Source organism: Camelus dromedarius, chromosome 35, assembly GCF_036321535.1.
Source record: "Camelus dromedarius isolate mCamDro1 chromosome 35, mCamDro1.pat, whole genome shotgun sequence".
NCBI classification, from domain to species: domain Eukaryota; kingdom Metazoa; phylum Chordata; class Mammalia; order Artiodactyla; family Camelidae; genus Camelus; species Camelus dromedarius.
The window spans coordinates 6,642,057-6,659,527 of record NC_087470.1 but is presented as its reverse complement, the minus strand read 5'-3'; the positions used below and the strand labels follow the sequence as shown (position 1 = coordinate 6,659,527).

At 40.5% G+C, this 17,471-nt stretch overlaps 1 long non-coding RNA gene and 1 pseudogene across 1 annotated transcript; both read right to left on the bottom strand.

Annotated features, from left to right (window-relative positions):
* Nucleotides 1-8,896: 8,896 nt before the first annotated feature.
* On the bottom strand, nt 8,897-10,224 carry LOC135319948 (actin, cytoplasmic 1-like; annotated as a pseudogene).
* A 1,723-nt stretch (nt 10,225-11,947) lies between these two features.
* LOC135319949 (uncharacterized) lies at nt 11,948-16,091 on the bottom strand. Its single transcript, XR_010379036.1, has 5 exons — nt 16,032-16,091; nt 15,050-15,178; nt 14,579-14,640; nt 12,670-12,745; nt 11,948-12,099 (listed from the first exon to the last, which is right to left on the bottom strand). It is a non-coding gene; the product is annotated as an uncharacterized LOC135319949 (long non-coding RNA).
* Between the last annotated feature and the right edge of the window lie 1,380 nt (nt 16,092-17,471).

Genomic DNA, 17,471 nt, shown 5'->3' with positions numbered 1-17,471 from the left:
GGAAAATGTATATGCCTGTGGAAAACACAGAATGACAATATTCAAAATCAAAACAAATGAATTAAAATAATTCATTTTCCTTCCTTAAATATCCCATTATTTTTTAAAGTTTTTGAAGTTTAAGCATTACTCAGCTTCGTTTCGATATTACTGTTTCTGGTGCTCTTCACTTAACTCCAAATTTATTGTCATAAACTCCAAAATTATTTCTCTTATGGTAATTGATGCAACAAGATAAATGTATTAAAATATTACAGTGGTCAGTTAGGTAATGCAAATGAATATTTCAGTTGGATGTAAGCTAATAACAATGGGCACAAACAATGCACACACGTTGCTGCATTTTGTTCCAGGGGGAAGCGTGCGCTCTGTGTGATCTCTCATGGGAGGGAGAGCGCATAAGGAAGCCTGGACATGGATTCCCCCCAACGCTTATCTGCATCTTTTCCCCACATAGTCCTGTTGTGGATCCTTCCTACATTGCTCTCTTGAATCTTTGCCATGAATACAACTATCTGCTGAACCCCGTGAGTCTTCTAGCAAATCTCCAAAAACGGAAATATTCTAGAAGCATTAAAAAAGGAGGAAAAGGAAGGGGAAATAAAAATATTCTTCAAAGACTACAACACAAACCTATTAGGTATGAGGTACTGGCCCGGCTCCCCCTCCAGCCTCATGTCCCATCACCCTACACCACAGCCTTGTTGCTCCCAGGCACCAACCTGCTTGAAGGGGTCACACCTATAATACTGTGGCTAAATGCCCACGCTTTAACTTACTCACTGCGCAGAGCAACTCTTTACTGCACCCCCTTCTACATTGTCTCTTGCCTAATTCTTTTCTTCCTTTATATTTCAGCTCAAATTTTACCCCCTCCAGAAAGCCTTCACCAGTTCCTCCATTCTTGCTGGGTAACCCCATTTTGTACCCCCATAATTCCCTGTACAATTTTCAGTCTCTGCCCTCACTGCAATGTATCACAAGCTGTTCACGGCCTGTCACCCTCAGCAAGGCATCAAGTCTGTGAGTGCAAGATTTTTTGTCTTATCTTCCAATTTCAGCACCCAGTCCAATACTTGAGATAAATTGGAACTAAATAAGTATTTTTCAAAGCAATGCATTTGTGACTATGTAGCTTCCACGGATTTAACGTCCGTGCTTTTCTCCTTCCACACCCTTTCTTTCAGGAACCTGGGGGTTGGATCACGGCCCCAGCCCTCAGGGAAAATTTCTGTCACGAGTCACAGGTCATATTAGCTAAATGCGTTTTCCCTCTCTGTTTCCGACCCTTCTTTAAGCTACAGATGTTGGAAAGCTGTGAAAAGTAACAGCACTCATCAAATAGCAGTTTAATATTTTTCTGCACAAAAGGTCATCAAAGGAGGCACTGCATTTTTCTTCCAAGTTAAAAGGGATAAAGGAGCCATGAGGATGAAGAAGAACAAAGAGAAGGTGGAGGAGGAAGGTGGGAGCAGAACAAGAACAAGGAGGAAGAGGAGCAGAAACGTGCTTGATAAAACTTGGAATGGTAAAAATTCAGGTTATGATCCAGGACCGTGGGCAGTCTAACATGGTTCCTTAATACAGCCACGGTTCTGCTCTCCACCCGTCCTTGTCACAGCTTGAGCGGGTTCAAAGGAGTAGCCTGTCCGTATCTACATTACGGGGCTGATCTCAAGGAAATACTGTTTTGAGATTTTTCTGTCCGTATCTATATTACAGAATTGATCTCAAGGAAATACTATTTTGAGATTAACACACAGTGTAAACATGTAAAGAAAATCAAGTAGCTCATCTATTTTATTTGTGTAACAACTTATTTAACATAAATTTATTTTAAATTGATTCATAGATTATGTTTAATGACCTAGAAAGGTACTTACATTTAATCTTTCAGTTACATTCCTCTCCTTCAAGTATAAGTATTTAGAAAAATCTTGACAGTTGTGTGATTAGAAAAAAAAATTAAGATCAGATTTTGAAATACTTTTAATAAAAACTGCTCCAAAATAATCATTCAGAAAAATCACAAGGAATAAAATTACCCTGATACGCTTGGCCCTCCGTGTATATAAATCATCAGGAGGAGCATAGATATTACTCAGGCTGGGTGTGGTTCACGTGAATATTGCAGTGACAAGAGAAAAAAACTGAAAATCTCAATATTCAATGAAACCTAAAGCTCTTTCCAACCTGAAAATACCATGTTACGATTATAAATATTGTTTCAATCTATTCCTATAAAATCCTTTGGATAGTTTTTTTTTCAAATTATAATATATGTGCTTAATTTTATAAAACTTAAGAACAGCTAAAAATCTAGCAAATATATGCCAAAAAAATATATGCCAAAGATAAATAACAAAGTTATTTATGAGGGTAAAACAACAGATACGAGTTAACAGATATATTTAAAAATTAAAAAGGAATATATGTTCCCTTTTTTTCCTATAAGAAAAAAAAGAAGGGCTTATGAAACAGGAGCTGAACCTGGAGTTCAAATAATGAAACAGAAAATTAACTAACGTACTTATTTAAATATCTAAGAATTTAAAAATCAAGAAATGTGTAAGAAAGGCAAAAGACTTAGTATGTTTGTGGTCACAGGTACATTTCAAAAAATGGTCATGCAGAAACCAGCTGGCCGCCAATAAAAATGTTTAAAATAAGATGAACCACAATTAGTGTATGTGAACAATTGGTAATTCATGCAGCTGTAGGTAAACAGAAAGCTAAACCCACTTACCTAAAGGTGCACCATCTGGATCTGTGTAAGTAACAGCAAAAGGGAAACAAACAGCAACACTCCAACCAAAACAGACCCAATGTTAAAACCCCCCACGTAAGACAAGATTATGCACCATTTGTAAGGTGTGTGAACAGATGCCACAGCAAACGCTTATAAACTTATTTTTAAGGCAATTAGATATGCAGAGTAATGAAACTGGTTAATACTTTAAACAATTTAAATAACCAATTCAGAAACATGGTTGATATTTTTATTCCTAAATCTAGTTGCTTAATACTGTTAAATAAGCCCTTTTAAGTTGCTACTCATTTCTTGCAATGACAATAATTACATCCCCCTAAATTTATGCTTGCAAATTAAAGGAATGATTATTAAAAGCGTAAGTAAATACAGCAGCTGTTCAATCTGGCTACAGGGGACAAGGGAACAGTATAGCAAACTCAAAGAGCAAAATTACCATGCAGTTTATTTAAATAAAAACTTCATCCACATTACCTTGTAAAGCATGGCCAGGTAGCGCATCTAGCTCAGGATGTATTCTGCTTTATCTTTCGACATGTAGAATAAGGGCTGGTTTTGTGCAGCACTGGTTATTCCAGTTTGTTAAAGACGACCTTCAAGTACTTTAATTTGAGCATCCTTCTGGGCAGCCTGAGGACTCAACACCACCACCCCCAAAAAAAATTATCTTAGATCACACAAAACAGAATCTACACACAAAGATCTCTATCAAATAGTGAATGCATATGATGTATGAACTCTGACATCAGATACTTTGATTCATCCCAGCCCCTCCACTTCCAGGCCTGGTGACACTGAGTAAGTTACCTTATCTTCCTGATTCTCAGTTTCCTCATATTCAAAATGGTATGAACAATATCACTCCCTTTTATGTTGTCAAGATTAAGTGAGAGAGCTAAACATAAAGGGTCTCGCACTGTCTCAACATGAGAAAAATGGTGAATCAGGAATCATTATCACTTTCAACATTTAGGCAAAAGTTGCTTAAGGTAAGGAGAGAGCAACTGTATTTTGTTTTCCCCTGTCTTTTTTGAGCTGTAAAGAATCAGTATTAAATCAAAATTGACTCTAAATTTATTTGCACCCCAAGGGATTTTTGTTTTAATTTTCCTTTGTTAAAGGAAAATAGAAATTATTTTATTCTTTATGTTGTATATCTGTTCTAATACACAAGCACAAATGATGACAAGCTAATGGAATTGATGTAAATAAAAGATTCTTTATCTTCCTCCATATTACAAAGGAAAGGATCATTGGAGAAAGATGAACAAAACTACAATGAATTAATCAGAAAGGAATAGAGACTTTATTCAGAAAGCCAGCAGACTGAGAAGATGGCTGACTGACGTCCTGGAGAACCATATTCCCCAAGTCAGTATTCAAGCTCTTTTTATACTGAAAAGGGGAGGGGGTGTGGTCACTTGTTGCAAATTTCTTGGTGAAGGAATTCTTTGTTCTTGGAATCCTTCTTTCTTGTAGCTGTCCATGTGAGTCAGATCATGGTGCCCCTGTAAATCCAACAAAAGTTACTTTCTCTTCTTCAACTTGTTATCTTTATGAATGTGGAAGTACTAATATCCTTAAAGGTCAGAGCCTTGAGAACAGGCTCTCCTGTATATTTCAGCCTATTGGCAACATTGTTTTGCAAAAGGTGCAGAGCCGGCAAGTCTACGCCTAGGAAACAGGACACAGGGTTAAAGTCAAAGGAACAGATCTAATACAGAATCAGATTTGTTCTTTTCTATCACAAGGCAGAAGCCACTTAAGGATTTAAATTCCTTTAGGTTAAAAATAAGTAAAATGTTAAAGGAACTTACATGCATAGGTGTGAATGTGCACAGCCTATTTGGAAAAACACACAAAGGGCTGTAAACAGTGACATCTCCAGGGAGGGCTGAGACAACAGGATGAGGGAAATCTTTCCTTGGTGTATTTTTGTGCTCTGAATTTTTTTACCATATGCACATATTTCTTTCTCAGTGAAAAAAGTGTAAGGAAGGAAAGGAGTAACCAGCTCAGCATGCCCAGCAGCCATGGAACACTGAGCCGTCACTTCTGCTTTAGGCCGGGAGGCATTACTGACTCTGCTGCTCCCAGGGCTGTTTTATGACTTCTTTTATTATTTATATCTTTTATAAAAAAAAATAATTTGCTATTCCTCATCCCTGCCCACAGCTGGGGGAAAACCAATTGAGTTTTCATGGAATTGTTTTCCAAGGAGTAGAAGTAAGTTACAAACAACCCATCTTAAGGGTACAGCAGGCAGAGTGGGTTTCCAGCGGCCAGACAGCTAGGAAGGGTTAGCAACAGAGGCACCCAGAGCTGAGAGAGGGAGCCTCCAGGCCCCACACAAAGCCGCCCAGAGCGGCTTCCCCGTGCGCTGCTGAGGGTCCTAGAGTGGAAGGTCTATAGGACCCAGATTCAAGTTCAGCAGTAGCTGGAAAGAAACAGAATTAAGATTCTTTATCTAAAATACTTCATAGGTAACTAAATATGTTAGTTTTTTAAAAAGCTGAGACCTAAGTGTTATGAAGAATGAAAAGTATCTGTATACGACTACAATACAAAATGCAAGATGATGATTCTAGAATCTGCCCGGGGCTGCACGTTGAATCACCTGCTCATGTGGCTGAGGAACGAAGTTTCTGGTTTTCATTATTCATTGGCTCAACAACCATGTGCTGAGACACTGTGAAAAGCACTGGAACTGCAAGTTGAAGATGACACAGTCCACCCTGAAGAATCACAAACCATAAACTGGAAAAACAGGCAACTTCCATACAGAGTCATAAACAGCACGGCAGGTATAAAAGGGGGCACAACTGGAACACTTAGAAGGGACATCCAGCTTTGTGCCAATACTGCCCCTTTTGGTGGCAGTGATATGTAAGCAGATACCTGGAGGACGAGGACAAAGTGTGGGAGGGAGAGGGAAGAAGCAAACACAAAGACAAGAGGCAGGGAAGGGCACATGTGGAAATGGAAGCAGTCTAGCTGGGCCAGACGCTGGAGCAAAGCAGCAGAGCAGGGGAGTAAAGAGATACATCTGAATATTTGGCAAGAAACCAATTGTTGTGTTTATTCCAAGGTAAGGAATTTGGAATTTTTCCTGAGGGCAAAAGATTAACCAATGACAGGAAACTTAATTGTCATCCACCAGTGGCAGCTACATGGACTGTGATTGCTTGAGTCTGGGTTTTTGGCCTCAGTCACGACCAGAAACTTGAGAAGCTGATGACCTCCAGGTTTTCTGATGACAGTATCAATGTGCAGGGTGACAGTCACACAGGGCTAGCAGGAGGAGAGGAAGGATACAGCCAGAAATAAACACAGAACATAGGCTTGAGATTTTTTAAAGCTATGGATCATAATGAATAAATGAGAAGTATATTTTTCATTATGGATGGTTTTGTTTTCACAATTTTCACTAGGTATGGATAAGAAAAAATGTAACAGTGTCTGTTATTCAAACAATGGAAAGAGATGTTATTTACTATTCACAGTTTATTTCGGAAATCAATGTCTAAATGTAATTCATACATTTTGGCAACATACCTTCTTCTAGTTCTCTAGTTATATTTTTTCCAACTCCTGCTGCATCTGAAATAAGTCAAATAATATTTATAATGTTTAAATTAAATAAGAGACAGTATCATGGGAAAGAGAGCTAGCTTATAAAATGTGACTTTTAAATAATACTTTTAGAGACTAGATCAACTTGGGGATTGCTTAAATAGAAAAAAAATCACATGAATAAAATAAAATAAATTCCTACCTTTTTTGGTTTTAGATAATAGAGAACATATATATGTAATGCTATTTAGATTCATCTGATGAAAACTACAATAAATGTTGGCCTATTGAATATATATAATTTCAGATTTTGTTGCTTAAACAATTCAAGTCATATTTTACACTAAATGCATTACCTTGCAATTCTTAGAAAAATTTCCCTTTATAAAAGTTTGGTCAGTTTTTTTACTTTAATGGATTTTTCCTTAAAATGAGCTTTCCATTCTTGCCTTTTATAAAACTAAATTGTTAATGTATGTTCCATGCTAATAATTTTTTTAGCACAGAATCTTAAATACATAAAATGAAGAAAGTGGTTCTGTTGTAATGTTTTGTGAAAATTCTACTGGGAAAAATTAAACAAATGTATTTTGCTTTCTGTATATGAGTAAAACATTTATTTCAGAAAATCTCCTTCAGAGGGGAGGGTATAGCTCAGTGGTAGAGCATGTGCTTAGCATGAAAAAGGCCCTGGGTTCAATCCCAGTACCTCCATTAAATAAAAAAAATAAATATCATCAATGTAACAACACTAAAATGAAATTTTAAAGTTGAAATACAATTAACATGTTAGCAAGTGAAGCTTTACTCTACATAGAGGTCAGAATTCAATTAAGGATTTTAAAACACTGGAAAAAAACCTCAGCATCTAATAATTAATCTCTTAGAATCCGTAAGAAGTACAGGGACTCCAAACTGAGCACTTTAGTGTATCCCAACAGAAATGCGAACTTCTGAGCTAAAGCTGACATTGTAAAAATCTTTTTCTTATGCTTATGAGCATCTTTTCCCAAACATAGATAGTAACAAAAATCTGTCTTATTTCTGTCAAATCTTTCAATTAAATTTACAAACAAAAAGGAATTAGAAATGAGAAGACTGTGAGCATTTAAAATATTTTAGTGTACTTCTTTTCAGAGTTAAATTTGTATTGCAAAATTTGCCTGATCTGGATGTTTGTAAATCCTCCATTCCTCCTGTTTTATTAAGAACAGAATCTCACTCCAACTGTAGGCTGAATGGTTTTGAAGCAGATTAATACATAATGTACGCTTGCTATAATCTATAGTAGTAATTCAAGGGGAGAGGGTACACCTCAGGGGTAGAGCACCTGCTTCGCATGCACGAGGTCCTGGGTTCAATTCCCAGTACCACCACTAAAAAATTCAAGATAAAAGTATAAAATATTTTACCTTCAAGTGAGGATATTCTTCAGTAGAATCTTAAACACAAAAGGGACACTTAACCAATGATATGTAAACACGAAAGCCAACTGTACAGTGACGCAGAGTTACTGCTGAGCGTAACCCTTCTGCTTGCTTTGGAAATGAACACGTTAGGTTTTGGTGTTTTTATTTTTGAGGGGCAGTTAAGACAGCAACAAGACAGAAACATGAATCCATTACAGATAATGAATAAAAACAGGAATATAGGTTAAGATTTCAAAAGTATGATTATGTTTCAAATGACTTTATAAAATAGAAAAGTGCACATATACCAATGGGAACATGCTGATTGATGAGAAGAAAAGTGAGCTTTAATCAGAATAAGTCATGACTCCAAGAAGACTAATGCAGCAAGCACATCTTTAAAGCAGTTGACACCATCGACCACGAGGATGTATCATGTTCTCAATTCCCCTGTAATTTAGGAAGCCCACAGTTGTGATGATACTTTATTTGAATGTGTAATTCAGTTCTCATGAGAGAAAGTGTTATGAGTTGATCAGCTTGTGTACACAATTGGTGAATAATAGTTCATAAAAATATTTTTTCCCATACCCATGTGGGCTACTGATATGCCTACATTTCTTGGATCCTCTAGCTTAACCAACTTAAATTTTTTCCTTTTTTTTTTTTTAAGGTGTGCACTTTATTGAACTGGTCTCAAGTCAGTGTAAAGGTAAGCCCTGGCTGCCTCCATGCCTCAGCCCACTCTCACGGGGACCAAAAGCCTTCATACATCTCAAGTTTAGGGACAAAAAAGGGGGACTGACCATTCAAAATAAAACAAACAAAAACAAGTATTAAGGTAAAGTTTTTTTTTTTTAATTTGCAGAACATCACTTACACAAAAGCAATGCCATCACCCTCCCTTGTGGGCTTCCGCAAGGACTTCCTTAGAGAAGCCGGGTAGTTTGGGGAAGGCAGGGGACTTCCTGTAACAATGCATCTCATGATATTTGGGGTGACTATTTTAAAAAATGTACAAAGTCCTCGGTCACAAGGTAGAACTTTGGAGATGCTTGATCCAACTGCCTGCTGTCACGTTCACTGTTTTTAAATCCTGAGTCAAGTACCAAAAAAAAAATTTTTTTAAAGAAAATAAAAAACAAAACAAAATAAAGCTATGCCACTCTCATCTCCTTTTCCACGCAAGTTAGGTTTTGTCAAGAGAACGGTGGACGGTAACTCAGTCCGCCTAGAAGCACTTGCGGTGGATGATGGAGGGGCCGGGTTCGTCGTAGTCTTGCTTGCTGATCCACATCTGCTGGGAGGTGGGCAGCGAGGCCAGGATGGAGCCGCCCATCCACACGGAGTACTTGCTCTCGGGGGGCGCGATGATCTTGACCTTCACCGTGCTGGGGGCCGGGGCGGTGAGCTCCTCCTGCATCCTGCTGTTCATGCCGGGGTACATGGTGGTCCCGCCGGACAGCACCGTGTTGGCGTAGAGGTCCTTGAGGATGTCCACATCACACTTCATGATGGAGTTGAAAGTAGTCTCATGGATGCCACAGGCTTCCAGGCCCAGGAAGGCGGGCTGGAAGAGAGCCTCGGGGCAGCGGAAGCACTCGCTGCTGATGGTGATGACCTGTCAGGAAGCTCGTAGCTCTTCTCCAGGGAGGAGCTGGAGGCGGTGGTGGCCATCTCCTGCTCCAAGTCCAGGGCGATGTAGCAGAGCTTCTCCTTTATGTCACGCATGATCTCCTGCTTGGCCATGGTGGTGAAGCTGCAGCCACGCTCCATGAGGATCTTCATGAGGAAGTCCGTCAGGTCCCGTCCAGCCAGGTCCAGATGCAAGATGGCATGGTTGAGGGCATACCCTTCATAGGTGGGCACAGTGTGAGTGACCCCACCACCAGAGTCCATCACAATGCCAGTGGTGCGGCCAGAGATGTACAGGGACAGCACGGCCTGGATGGCCACGTACATGGCTGGGGTGTTGAAGGCCTCGAACATGATCTGGGTCATTTTCTCACGATTGGCCTTGGGGTTCAGGGGGGCCTCAGTCAGCAGGATGGGGTGCTCTTTGGGGGCCACACGCAGCTCATTGTAGAAGGCGTGGTGCCAGATCTTCTCCATGTTGTCCCAGTTGGTGACAATTCCATGCTCAATGCGGTACTTGAGGGTCAGGCTGCCTCTCTTGTTCTGGGCCTCATCACCCATGTAGGAGTCCTTCTGGCCCATGCCCACCATGACGCCCTGGTACCAGGGGCGTCCCACGATGGAGGGAAAGATGGCCCGGGGGACATCATCGCCTGCAAAGCCGGCCTTGCACATGCCAGTTTCCATTGTCGACCACAAGTGCAGCAATGTCATTGCCCACAGCGAACTGGTGGTAGTGCAGCCCAGTGGCGACGGCGGAGCAATGAGGGGCCCGTGCTGTCGGGATGGAAGTGGTCTCAGCTGTCATCTCAAAGTTCCTTGATCCATTAGTGCAATACGGTAAATAAGACACACCTAAGAAATAATGTATATTAAGTTTTCCACATTGAAATATGATTATCAAAAAAGGAAAAAATAAACTTGATTGCCACAGAATTATTAGATACTAAAAGTCTTTTATATTTCAAAGTCACTGTAGTAGTTACTGAAAACAACAATTTTAGCATTTAGGGAATGAACCCTATTAATTTCTTTTGTTTCCAAAGTTAGTTTGGTTTGGTATCCCATGCTAATGTTTAAAAGGCTTTTTGTGAAACAACCAACTTATCAAAAAATTAGCTATCCTAAAAGAAAAAAAGCCACTGTTTCCATACTCAAACTAATCTCATTTGAATAACAAATACCAATGCAACATACATCCTTGATGCCTGATAGTTGTGAGCAGTGGCTGTGGTTTACCCCAGTTCCATCCCCTTCCTGCTTCTGGAATTCTCTGCAGTGGCAATGATCTAATCTTGCTTCAGTGCAAACATATGATGCCATCTAAAATGAGTTCTCTCAAGTTTCCTCATCAATTCCCACATCACTTACCTTCCACCTTTCTCCTCCTTCCTTCCTTTCATTGCATCCTTCCCTCTTCAAAGGTATCCCTAGATCTGTGGTCGTAATTCTTCCCCTTTTGGATTCTTTGGATGGATGGCCCCCACCACTTCTTTTTCCTCTCTGCTTGATCACAGTACCTTACATGGGTAATTTCTACTTCAGCTCTTTGCCTCCCTCTGGCTATAAACGTGCTCAGATAGAAAAACAAAGCCATGCTTTTCCTGATGCTGTTATGTCTTGAACTCTCCAGGGGCTCTTCTTCCAGATTACTCTAAACACACGTCTACCCTCTTGCTGCTCTGAGCGGGGTCTCAAGACCAGCAACAAGAGTGTCACCTTAGAACTTGTTAGAAATGCAGAATCTCAAGCTTGCTGCTCAGAATGTGCACTGTTCACTGGGTCCCCGGGTGACTAATTACAATTTGAGAAACCCTGGTCTATACTGAGTCTACTCGACTTAATTGATCCTTCTGAAATCTCGCCTCAAGTGCCCACTGTAACGCTTCCCCAACCTGAGACTGCATTAGAAGGTGCACACTTTCTAACGGTCTCTTAATCAGGAAGCAGCTTCCCTGCGCCCCCCATAACACACCCTGCTCTCTTCCTCTTCCTTATTCTCTTCTCTTGGCCGAGGTGACACCATCCTATAAGGCAGCACCACACTACATGACATGAAGGTCCAGACATTTACAGCTGCCCGCACCTGCCTGTGTTCACCCACAGCAGGGAGAACCCAGATCTGCCTGATCAGGCACCTCAGCCCTCATAGCCCTCCTAACAGTGAGGAGGATGGGGACAGTGGGAACATTCGTGCTTCTCGGACAAGCTGTGGTGCTGGAAGCTCACTTCAGGTGCATCTCACATTTCAGACACTCTTCCTCTTTCCAAAGAGCTGTTCTGCCTTCCCACCTTCCCCCACAGTCCCCTCCCTCCTTTCCCTTCATTCACTTCATGTCCCCTCTGCTGTGCTCATTCTTCATCCCCTCTTTCCCTCATTTCCTGACTGTCCTTTGGTCACAGAGCATCTGGAAGTGAACCCAACAACTCAGCTCCTTAAGCGGCATCTCAGTCTGACCTGCTGTGGGTGCCTGAGTTATGTAACTGACCTCCTTTTCTCACCTTTCCCCTCACTATACCTTCACCAGGTGATTTTCTTTGGCTTTTAGAATATATCAGAATTCATGTCTGAAATCAACATTCTGTCAAATGACTTTTTAATAAAATACAGTTCTTACCTTCTATTTCTTCACTTAATGTATTTTTTCCTGTTTGACCTGCAGCTCCAGATGAATTATCCACACACTTCTGTGGTCGACTCTCAGAGATACTCTGTTAAAATCAATATTAATAATGAGTTGCATAAAGATTTCCGGATCCCTTTGTAAAAAAATCCCTGCATTTTCTAACTTTAAAAAATTTTCCTATTTTGAAAACAATTATACTTAAAATAAGAGAAAAATATCTAGGGAAACCAAACATTTAAATAGAAAACTTCATATATATTCTCTAGATCAATTCTATCTTTTATCTTCATTTGGCTTTTGATTCAGTAAACTGAACGTGGAAAGCCAGAGCAAGTATTTTCACATGCAAAATACTGACTTATATTCAGATTTCAACAAAGAATTAACTTCAAAACACCTAACTCCACTTTGAATTCCCCCACAAAGAGGAAGACATTTTTAAAAATACATATTTTTGTAGGTAAAGCTGAATTGCTTTGCTGTACATATGAAACTAACATTGTAAACTGACTACACTTCTATAAAAAAGCAAAATTTAAAATACACTTATTTTTAAACAAATATTTTAGTAAGTATACTTGCTATAAATTTAAAATATTTCTAAGGACAGATACGGATTTAGCATTAAAATGAGATCCTTGGCATGAAAACAAACCTCGGAGTGTGTCACACTGAGTCCTGACAGCACTGTAGAAGCTGCTTCATTTCAGTAAACAACGGCTCAGCACAATCTATTATTTGATAAAACTTTTATAGTTAGGAAAACTAGTTGAATAAATTAGCAAAGTAGTAAGAAAAACACTGATGTTTTAATAACAGCAAAAACCTTTAAATGTAGTTATGTGACTCGTCAAAAAAGCACAGGGACTGTCATAAGGGAAGGATGAGGACATTTATTTCCCAACCCTCTGCACGTGCCCAGCCCTCACTGTGCACATTTTCTTTTCTACACACAAAAAATAATAAAAATGGTTATAAGGACAGCTACCCACTTGCTCCTTCCTCGTCACTCTAAGGTGCTGGGGAACAACGATAACCAGAAGTGACCCCCTGTTATCTGTCAAATGTCACTCCTCTGGGCCATCATGTGACTGGCTCCTTCCAGTCCTTCCCTTGGCAGCTGTGGTCACACTCCTATCTGTGCCGACTATGTAAATTCCACTCTTGCCCCGCCCCCATCCTAGCTACAAGCACTCACTTTTGTAAAAAACTGACGTTCTCCGTTTTCTTTACCTGAAGGACTTACTGTGACTGACAGAGGATTCCTGTTTACTGGTTCTTCTGTTCCTACCCCTACAGCCTAACCCCTCAACCGGTACATTCAGTGTCTAACTGCCAAGCACGCAGTGGGTGTTCAGGAGCAGGAATTTCTTTAAGGTGAAAACATCTAAAATCTCAAGATGGCCTCAAGTACCAAAACACTCTGTACCTATCAGAGATCTCCACTAAGTCCACTGAAACGTGACACACCCCAAATGAGAAATCCACGTGCCCACTCTGACTTTCCCATTCTTAACTCCACTGCTGTTTATTGTCCTCAGGTGTCAAAAAAGCGTCCTCAACACTTAGCCATGCATTGCCAGTGATCACTCTGTCTTACACTCGATAGCACCAGTTACAGAATACATGTTTTCACATTTGTTACCACGTTTGTTCATTGCACATACCTCGCAGGTGTCAGTACCAATTTACCAACAAACTCGCTGACATTCAAACAGCTCCAACAAGTTTTTCCAAGTCCCCACAGCTAGCGCATGCCGACATATCTGTTGACTTCAAACACAGTGCTGGGCCACTAGGCAGCAGCCGCCCAGATCCAAGAGCTCAGGGCCTCCTTACCTCTCCCCACAGCTGTCAGCTTCGAACACGTCATCACTGTTACTTACGTCGCTTCAACTACGGTCATGATCAAAACACAACACGCAGGCCACACTAACTATCCAAAAGGGGCTCACCTCATTAAAACATCACTAACCCAAACTGTTGGTATACTAACCCCACATATTTATCACTCTTCACCATGCTTCTGATTCTCGTGAAGTAATCCCTGAAGATCTATGACAAGGAAACTATAATAATTCCATTTCACAGGGATTTGCTTTCAAGGTCAATGTGGCAAAAACATAAAACAAAACGCAACAACACAAAAACACTCTTCTTTTTAATCTAACCTACTTTTCTCTGCACCTGCCTGAGAGTCTGACCAATCCATTTATACAAAAGAAACACACAATTGGTCACAGGCTGAAAAAGAATACATCTTTACTTTTTAGAGAAAACAACTCAAGAAGCCGACTCAATTCCATGGGACTTCTCAACATTGCTTTCTGGGCTACATACACTGGTTTCATTAGGTGAGCCTGGAAAGTTCAGAGTGTCATAGGCACTGGTATGACATCAAGCACACAATGAAGCTCTTAATTGTGGATGAAAAAACTAAGAGAAAGTTTGATGGGCAAATGCAAAGGTGAGTAACTAATCTCAGGGCATCCCCTAATTTATGTATTAACATAACTCAAAGCTTCTACTTGAAAATAGTAATAATAATAATGATACAATAGTACCTCCAGATGAGAAAGGGATTCTGTATCTCCCTCTACTCCTAAATTGAAAGCTGATACGCCATCTATAAAATGATGTTAAAGATACATGAATGAGAATATTAACCAATGTAAATTTTGAATACACATATGCATCTATTGCAAATTATGGATATCTCTATAAACTAAACTAGCACAAAAGAATTTCAAAAACTTGTACCATTTTTTGTAGGAAAAGCTAAGGTATACTTGAGATATTTATAAAGACATGTGGTACGAGTAAAACACTTAAAAACTAACACATATAATATTTAAATCTAGACAACTCAGAGTATTCAATGAACTATATTTTTTAATGAAGGTAATGGGGAATGAACCCAGGAACCTCTGCATGCTAAGTAAGCATTCTATCTACCACTGATCTATACCCTTCCCACAGAGGAAACTAGCTTCTGAGCAGAGAGAAAACAAGGTAATACATGTTCACTAACTTACCGACATGTTAGTTTGCTGTGCTCCATCAACAGAGGTCAACGCATTAGGAAGTGTTACTTCCTCTGGAGCAATTTCAACAGTCTCAGGAACACCTTCTGGTGTTTCAATTTCTGGCTCAGTCGCCCCTTCCTATGAAAACAAAGTAAAACCAGAACCAAACTTCAGAAACCATCATATTCATACATGGTCATTCAATCAGTCAGGAACACAACAGTTGCGTACTGTATCTATCAGGTCACTAGCACTATCCTGCGAGAAGCTGGCAATACAAATCAAAGACACATGCGGCTCTCTACTCGGCCAGAGGCACAGATCCATGAAAGCGAATCACCACAGAAAATTCTGAACAGCTCTACAAGTGAAGTGAATGGACAATGTCAGGGCACAAAGGACAGGAGAGCCTGTTGCACATCCATGGCTCAGGGAATGCTGGGAACATGACTGTGTCTCAAAAGACAGCCGCAGTGCAGAGGAGGGGGACGTGAAGGGGGTTTGAGGAAAGGCAGCCTGAGCAAAAGGATGAGGTGTGAAACAACATCATAAGGTATAAGGAAAACTAGAACACTGTTGCTTGGAAGGGAATGCAAAGCCCCAATATCCTAGGTTCAGCAAGGGATATCACTAGATTAATTTCACATGAGGACTGCTAAACACGAAGAAAAGGAAACAACCTCACTTTCACAGTAAACTCTATATTCAATGTCCTGTAATAAACCATACCAGAAAAGAACTCAAAAACAAAAATTTAGATACAGACACTGGTTTCATCAGGTGAGTCAGGAAAATTATCAGAAGTACATGATGCAGGCATCTGACATTAAGCACAGACTTCACTGAAGTATAGATTAAAAACTGTCAAAAATTTTCATCGTCAATTGCTAACGTCAAAATGCAAAGTGAAAACAACCATCTGTTTATCTTTAAGCATTCCGTGATGCTTATATTTTAAACTAAGAAAAATATTAACCTAGGAATACAGTACCTCCTTATCAGTAGATTCTTTATCTTTGCCTTCTCCAAATTGGCAGATTGACATTCCATCTGTAAAATGTAGTTACATATATGTTAATAAGAATATTACCACTGTAAATTTTATATACCCATGTTCATCTATGTACATTCATGGATATTTCAATATAAAAATTGGCAGAAAGAACTTTAGAGAATTAAAGTATTTTCCAAAAGAAAAGCTTAGTTATGGTTTGGATATTTTTGAAGACGTATAAAAAAAACACGTAAAATTATTTAATATCATATTTGGAGCTGCACAATTTATATTTTTGATATTTGAAGTTTTTTTTAAATGGTGGTACTGGAGATTCATCCCAGCAACTCCTGATTGCTAAGCATGCATTTCATCTACTAATGAGCTGTGCCCTTCCCTGCTGCACGCTACCTTCTAAGCATAGAGAAAACTAAAACTGAAAAACTCCTTCCCTGTTCACTATTGTAGTTAAGATGTTAATTTGCTGAAGCAGAACAAAACTTTTGAGCCTTCTTTCTCCATCTTGCACTATTTCTCACATCCGAACAAGGGGGAGACAGGTCTACTATCACTTGAGGGAGCGACCACAGACCACTGGTTCAGGTGTTTTCCTAACTAATGATCAACTGCGGAAGGCCAGGGCTCCACTCACTGGAGAAAATGATACGGGTGTGCTTCTCTCTCAAAACTCAGAATGCGGTGCATGTTGAAGGCACATGTGCAAACCTGACACTTCTGCCTTCTGTCAGAGGACTCTTTTTTACTCTACAAGAGACACCTCCTTCCCATGTCAGGTTGGGGAAGTCACAGTCCAAATGTGTGTGCAAACAGACTAGAGGAACATGACAATGTCCTCAGTCAGGTTTCCCCATGCTTTATGAAGCCCTGGAGAGCGATCTCCCCTTCTTCTTCAGTGACTCAAGAAAGAACAGAGGAATACGCTTTCGTCTCACCAAGTGGAGCAGTTGGTGGTGCTGGGCGAGGCTGCACAGGGCACAAGGGTGGCTCAGGTGGAGGTGGCCCAGGGAAAGGATGGGGCCCTCTTGCATCAAAAGTAACCTGCAGAACAGAATGGAGAGCAGTGTTGGATGACAGACAAAAGCACCAACACCAACAAAAGCTGGAACCCAACGCAGCAGCCGTCAGCACCAGGCACCCTCCCCTCCCCCGGGTGCCCAGACAGCAGCAGAGTGTCACACACTTCACCCTCCCATCGGGGGCCTGCCTGCACAGGTTGCCACGGGGATAAGACACGGTCACCGCACGTCACCGCCGGTGTCTGTAAGTGGAGGAAGCAAAGCGGCCTGCCCTAGAGGATGCACAGACAGGTGCCAGCACACTGACAAAGTAGCGTCTTCCCAACAGGCAGCCACTCCGGGCAGGACGGCCCTCCCCGCCACCTTCCCCGGCGCCACAGAAGCTGGCTCTGCGTGACCA